Source organism: Vicugna pacos, chromosome 17 (genome assembly GCF_048564905.1).
Source record: "Vicugna pacos chromosome 17, VicPac4, whole genome shotgun sequence".
Lineage (NCBI taxonomy): Eukaryota > Metazoa > Chordata > Mammalia > Artiodactyla > Camelidae > Vicugna > Vicugna pacos.
In genome coordinates, this window is record NC_133003.1 from 28928039 (window position 1) to 28936130 (window position 8092).

General features: G+C 34.4%; 1 protein-coding gene across 6 annotated transcripts in view; it reads right to left on the reverse strand.

Moving 5' to 3' along the window:
- CFAP20DC (CFAP20 domain containing) overlaps positions 1 to 8092 on the reverse strand; it is a 202920-nt gene that overhangs the window by 151846 nt on the left and 42982 nt on the right. The window lies entirely within an intron of this gene.

Consider the following 8092-nt stretch of genomic DNA (forward strand, 5'->3'; position numbering starts at 1 on the left):
AGAGAGCAGTGTATCTAAAAGGCACAGCATTAGTTTAAATAAGGCATCTATGTACTTTACATGTTAGCTGTTACTGACTAAATTTTGTTCATGTTCCTATAACTATGAGGTTATAACAAAGTATTTTTCCAAGCGCTTGAGCATAATCAAAGCTCCTGAGAAATGAGCCACTTCTGTTAATCCATCTTTGCACAAAAAGATGAGGACTCTCAGTCTGGAAAGAATGAAATTCAGGTCAACTCTGATTCCAGTCTAGTATCTAAAGTATACTGATCCCATCTGAAGCAACAGTGCTGAGATTTAAGTACTTCTTAGAAAATTCGACTATAAATGGACTGAATCTAGCACTTGCCAAAGGCTTGCTTGAGATGTTTGATATTCTGAACCATATTATATTTTTCCTCCCTAAAGAAATGACTTCACGAAGTTCAGATTTAATGTTTTGCCCTCAGATTTTTTTCTTTCTTTTTTATGGAGAATCAATATAAGAAAAATCCATTTGAAGAAAACTTCATGTCCTGCAAAAATCATATCCTGGATGGCAAATAGGTTTCATCTTAAGTTCCAACATCAAGTGACTGGTAATAACTATCTGGAGTGTCTGTTAAGAAAAACTGCAAGGTTGCCATGATTGATTAGCATTGTCTGCCATGGATATCAACAAGAAAGTGTAGTGCCTTTGTAATACATTTACCCACACTACCATTACCACAGATGAAAGCATAGCACGTGTGTAACATACAGGATCTGCTAAATGTATATGTCCCTTCTTAAAATCAATGCTGCAAACCTCTTGCCACTGAGTTTTTGTACATGATGATCCCTCTGTTAACTTGTCCTTCTCCCATAACCTAGAAACTCTCAGAACTTGAAGGTAAGGTTACCCTAAAAGTTACTAAAATCAATTCACAAAAGATGAGATTAGAAAACAATGTGTTTTCAAATCAAGGCCAAATGAGTAGGGCAAGGCAATCTAGTGGAAGATAGATAATATGAATTAAACTTAAGTCTGATTAGTGGTACTAAGAATGGGCAGATGAAAGTAGTAGTTTTGAAGAGAAAAAAGAGAGCCAGAGGGAGGGAAAAAAAATTTGAAGAAAAATGTTCTGACCATGGGCCATTAGGATAATGATGACATTTCAGACAGCTCAAAATGATAAATCACTGCAGTTTGTTTTAAAGAATTCTTTACCAGAACCATTTTAGTGACATTAAATTGTTTAAGTGGCCATCTGTGGAACGGTACAGCAACTGGGTGGGTTTATGGACCAATCTGGTACATCCATTAAAATAGCTACACCTGCTACATGGAAGCTGTTCACAACTTTCCTTTGCCATTCATAAATCTGGTTAATCCCACCTTTCTTGCCATTTTAATTTCTGTAGATTACTTAAAGCAGAAGGAATGTGGGTACACTAAATTGTTTCCAATTTAATAAAGAAAATACATTTTTTAAAAGCACAAAAGCCATACTCAATTTAGATAGCAGTTTTAGAACTTATGGTTCAGTTTTAAATCTTTTCTATTTGAAAGGTTTACACAACAAAATGAGAGCAAAACACCATAATGGGTAAGCATAAAATAGACTCTCTGTTCTTACTCAACTCAAAAATCTGCTTATTGGAAATAAGATATCAAGTATTCTATTATCTAAGTTTAATAATCACCATATCACACTGAAATAGAAATTACTGCTTATACTGCCTAGACTGATAGTAGCAACAATAATGGGACTTACTCTGTACCAGGCACTGTTCTAAGTTCTTTACATATATTGTTTAATCTTCAAACAAAAGCCCATGAGATATGCCTTCTCATTATTCCCACTTTATACAAGAAGAAACTAAGATACAGGGACAGTAAGTAAATCGCCTAGGATCATATGGGTAGTGAATGTCAGACTCAGGGTTCAAAGGCAGGCAGTTTGGCTGTTGCATCTGTCTTCTAAACCACTACAACATATACTCTCTTCACTTTTGACCCAGAAATTCTAATTTAATCTACATGTAAGGCATTATTTCAGGGGCGGGATCAGGCTATTTCAGAACTTCACAATAGCCTCTCAGTGTTCCTTTAGATTTCATCATTAGTGCTTAAGGGAAAAAAGGGGGAAATGCTGAGTTTGGTTGGGGAGGAAAGGAAGAATCCACTTGGCAGAAAAAGTAGGTGCTGATATTTTATCCTGCTTAGTATAATCAGATCTTCTCTACTTACTTATATAAAATCATTCTTTTGAAAAGTCCAGAAGAACTTCTCCTGCATTAAGCCTGCATCAAGAACTTCTCCTGCATCAATAATTGTTACTGGTTTCCTATTTCGTCAATTTATGGTGACACTGTAGTTGTCACACATCCCCAAGTGATCACTGTTTTTTGAACTGTGAACTAGCTTAGTGATAAGAGTACAGCTTCTGAATTAGTTTCTCATGAATTTTACCACAGGGTCTGGGAATAATTATTATACTTAGCTGCACAGCCCCACAAACCACACGTTGACACTAAAAGAAAATGCACAGTGCAGAATCGTCACACTGCAAAGATAGATGTAGCTTAATGACATGGAAAGAGATGCCAAATCGTTTTCAATGTTAGAGGGGCTGGCCTTGCAAGATTTAATTAGCTTACAGTTGAGAAGTAATTTGAAGCTTCAAATTACAGTTATTTAGAAACTCCTGAATTGCTCATCATTTCACTTCATAAAAGTACAACATGAGGGAGACTTCCATATTAAAAAAAAAAACAATTAGAATTAAAAAAAAATTCCCTACAGAGAAGCAACAAAAGGAGTAGAAAGAAAAATAGCTTGGGAGCAGGACAGCCCCAGGTTATGGCTCCACAGGTGTGATGCTGGGCTATTCGTGAACTTCTTGGAGCCTGTTTTCTCATCTATAAATTATCACTTATCTTTCAGACTTGTGCAAGTTAAGGGAACTTGGTAAAAATGCTTGACATGCTGCCATTGCTTAATACATTTTAGTTTCTGTTCTCTGTTTATACTAACTCTGAAATTTTCTCTCAGAATCCCCATTTCCGAAATTTACCGCTCCTTCCTCTTCACCTCTACTCTGGCTTTTCAAAATCCATTGTCACTGGCCTGACTAACAGCAACAGCCTCCTATCTTGACTCACTGCTTCTAGTTTTTCTCTCAGCAACTTAACCACTAGTATTACCTTCCTAATTTACAAAAACCATGAATCCCTTACCTACAGAATAAAGTCCAAAAGTCTCTGCCCATTTCTTCAGATTTATCTGCCACCACTTCTTTATGCACTCCTAATTCTCTAACCAAACCATTACACATGTTTAGCTCTTATCCTAAAATGTCTTTTTTACCTTTTGTGAGTTTTTATTTGTTTTACAAGACTTTTTAGAAACCTCATGTACTCTATTAACACATCTCTAACTCTAAAAGGCAAACACAAGAACTGAATTTTACCTAAAGGCTCCACAGCAATTATATATACTTCTATTAGCATTTCTATCATTGCATTCTATTTGTTCTATAATTCTCTTCGATAAACAATGAACTCCCTAAGAAAGGAATTATATCTTACTCCTCTTCAAATATCTACTGTCTAGAATAGTTTCTGGCATCTTCTATAGTACCTTTTGAATCAATATTAAGTGAAGAATGTCCAGGTAGCTTTCCCCAGTTAGTTGACTCTCATTCCTGATTCAGACTATCAGCCATGAGCCATCATTACATTTCTATACTTCGGTTAACTCTTATTTTTCCTTTATTAGAAAGTAAGGAATTCTATCAATGTGGTAGATTAAGCTAATGAGTATTCTCTGCCTGCTACAAACACATAGAACATCTGGAAAAATATTTTTAAAAATGAAGTTTAAATGGTAAAAGAATATGTCGATCAGGTGTCAGAATGAAAAGGAAATAAAAGCCAGGACTGATTAGCTACGAGTTGATCCCAAAGTGTGTGTGTGTGTGGGGCAGGTATCAGGTCTAAATATATATAAAGATCAGATCCTAAGGGTGTGTGAGTGTGTGTGTGTGTGTGTGTGTGTGTGTGTGTAAAATTAAGGATGGGGCCCTAGATTGTAACATCTATGTGGGAATAGTAGATGTGGCCTTGTATTTATATAAAATGAGAAGATGGAACCGAGACTCTTGCATAAAGCCAGACCCTTAAATGACTGCCTCCCTGTGTGAGCAAGGTTCTAGAAACCCCTCCTCACTGATCCAGGCAGCAAAAAAAGCTTGTCCCTGGCCAGTCCTGGATTAAGGAAAAGTTTACTGTGAGAAAGCAAACCCCCAAACTCAAGCCATGTATATGACCTTAGTCTGCCTTTACTCTTATGGTGAGGAAATCCCAAGCTAAGGACATTTAAAAATTAACTGGTTCTATATCAGTAAAAGCCTTAAAGCACCCAGCAGAAGAAAACGCCAAGTTTCTCAGAAGGACACTTCAGCAATCTATGCTATAGGTACTCCCACAGATAAATCAGCCCCACTATGAACATAAACACACATTCTAAAGTTAGTCACTAACACAAGGAAAAGAACCACCATGAGAAGGAGTCAGCAGACACAACAAATAGGAAGATTAGTTTCTTTAGAACTTGAGATAATGGAACAATCTGAAAACCACTATAAAATAAGGATGTTCATAATCATAATAAACAGGCTACCATAAACAACAGATTTGGAAAAGAAGCAAATAGAATTCTAGAAATTAAATTTTTTTTCATAAAAAAAGGACAGGCAAAACAACATATGAGATACAGCTGAGGAATTAGTGATCTGAGGAAATTACCAAAAATGAAGCACAGAGAGATAAAGGAAGAAACAATGAGACAAGTAGATACAACTAGAATCAAAGCTTTCTCTTGTTTTGTAAGAGAATAAGCTATTTATTTTCAACATTGTTAAGTCAAATACGAATGTTATAAATTTAAAGGTAATCACTAAAAGAATAGAAATAGAAAATATAACTTCCAAACTAGCTAACATTTCAAGTACTATACATGAAAACTTGATATGCATCTAAATGTACAGCCTTAAACTGCCTATAAAAAAGTAAGATTAAGCTTCTTGACTTAAATATTCAACTCAAAAAGTTAGGAAAATCATATAGTCACAAAAATAGAAAGTAAGTAAAAATGAAAAGTACTCAAAACAGAAACTAGAGTATCAACTAAAGCAAAAATCTGATTTTTTGAAGAGACTAATGATATAGAAATTTCTGGAAAACCTGGTTAAGAAAAGTATACAACATTAGAAATAAAAATATAATATTAATATTATACAGACAGTAGAGAATAAAAATTGACCTATATGCTTTATATAATATATATTTCTTCATAAAAATCATATAACATTTGTAACTCTATGCTGTTGAATTTGAAACAAAGTGACCCTTCTATAATAATTATTAAAATTGTCCCAAGAAAAAAATAGAAACCTAAAAATACCTATAGCCTATTATCAATATTTACCCATTATCAAAGTAAAAAATCCATCCAGCAAAAAGCATGAGGTCCAGATGTTTTAAAGACAATTTCTATCAAAACTTTAAGGAACTTAATACAAATTGTTTGAAATGAGAAAAAGAGTAAAAGCCCCCCAACTTAATCAAAAAATAACCTTGTTACTAAAACCATCTAAGAATGAAAAGAAAGTTATGTTAATCTAATTAATGAACATATATTTAAAAGTCCTAAACAAAGAATAGAAACTTGACTTTAGAAATGTATAAAAATACTATATATGATGATCAATGTAGGTTGTCTCAGTAATGGAAAGATGTTTAAATATAAGAATATCTGTAAAGTAATCCATGACACTAAAAGATTAAAATGAAAAAATTGAACAATTCAGCAGATAAAGAAAAAAAGCATTCAATAAAATTCAACCCTAATGATAACAAATTTCAGCAAACTAGAAGAATAAGCACTTCAATCTGTCAATGAGTTAAATTTTTTAATTCCTGTATCAAATAACCCCTAAATCTTAGAAACTTCACATAATAGCATAAGATTATTTCTTATTCACATTACAAGTCCCATGAGGGGAAGAAGAGGTTCTGCTTATTCTAGTAACTCAGGGACCCAGGATGGTATATTCTTCCATAATCACCAGGGCACTGAGATGGGAACACGGTGACTGGTGTACTAATTTCTAAAGCTTCCTCCAGAAGTGACTATGTCACTTCTGCTCATCTCTACTAGTTAAAGCAAGTCATATAGCCAACCTAATAAAAGGGGTAGGAAAGTAAAATTCTACCATATGACTGGAAGGAAAACTAGTATTTGGAAACTATCCCAATGCCTATCTGTGACATCGTAAGAAAAAAATATAATGTCCTCATTCTCTCTTTTTTTTTAAATGAAGTCTAGTCAGTTTACAATGTTGTGTTAATTTCTGGTGTACAGCATAATGTTTCAGTCATACATACATACAGTCGTTTCCATATTCTTTTTCATTATACGTTACTACAAGATATTGGATATAGTTCTCTGCTATACAGAAGAAACTTGTTTTTTTAATCTACTTTAAATATATAGATAGTATCTGCAAATCTCGAACTCCCAATTTAGCTCTTCCTACCCTCCTTGCCCCCTGGCAACCACAGGGTTTCTTAAAACACTGGTCAACTTTTTTGCTACATGGAGGTACTGGGGATTGAACCTGGGACCTCATGCATGGTAAACACTGAGCTTGTATCCCTTCCCTAGAAATATATATTTGGTTTTTGTTCTTGATTCCTGGCACAAAGCTCCTAAAATCTTTAGAATTTTCTGAGTGATAGGCACATTTGTTGTTGTTATTCATAACAAGTCCCTTTAAACCTTACCTGAGTTTATGTCAGTGAGGTGACTCTTGAGGTGACTTCAGGATGGGGGCTGGTTGTCAGAGCAACCGACCATTTGATTAAAGGGTTGGAACTTTCAGCCACCAATGATCAATGATTTAATCAACTGTATCTACTTAATAGAACCTTCATAAGAACCTCTCTGAACAACGGGGTTCAGAGTTTCCAGGGTGGGAAACACATCAAGGTGCTGGGATGGTGGTGTGTCCTATGAGGGCTTGGAAGCTGTGCTTCCCACTCCTCCCATACCTTGCCCTATTAATGTCTTCCATTTGGCTGTCCCTGAGTTATATCCTTACAATAAACTGGTAATAGTAAATAAAGCACTCTTTCCTGAGTTCTGTGAGATATTTTAGCAATTACTGAACCTCAGGAAGGTCATAGAAACTCCCAGTTTACAGTTGGTTGGTCAGAGTTATGCGTAACCTGGGAACCCTACTGCAGTGGATATCTGAAGTGGGGGCAGTCTTGTGGGACTGAGATCTTAACCTTTGGGGACTGCAGCTCACTCCTGGAGCCAGTGTCAGAACTGAATTCAATTGCTGAACACCCAGCTGAGACTCTGGGACTATTACATACTCACACACACACACAAGCACACATTAAAAATCTGACAGATGATTACTGTATGCACTAGAGTTGAGAACTACTGCATTCAATTATTTTCTATTATATTTCTGTACTTTCAATTGGTCCTAAAAGGGAAATATAAATGTACAATATTTAGACATCTTTACTTCTAAATTTTCTTCCATCTTTACTGTTTTTAAATACTTATTTGTCATTTAAAAATACTCCCCATTTTAACAAGACTTATTTTATTATTAGTTTGTAAATTGAAGCCTGAAGAAAAATAATTAGCCAAGACAACATCAATATCTATGTTCTAAATATTATTTTTATGCCTTCTGCCAGGAATTTTACTAAACTTTTCGGATAGCAATTATTCCTTAAATATTTACATTCTGTGATTTCAGAACCATTTTTTCCAACTTAGATAATAGGAGATGAAGTTAGAATATTACATTTTAATAAGATTCAATATAAAATTAACAATAAATTGCGTTAAGTCGAGGGAAGTCATGGATAAAAAGGTAGTGAACATTTTAAAGTCTTTCATCACTCAAATCTATTAAAAATTGAAATTTATATCATGTTAATCTTTTTTCTTACAGATTTACTGTTACAAAAATTGAGACTAGTTAAAAAATCTAGTTGATGATATATAAGACACGTAGAATCCAAGTCACTGTACCATAAT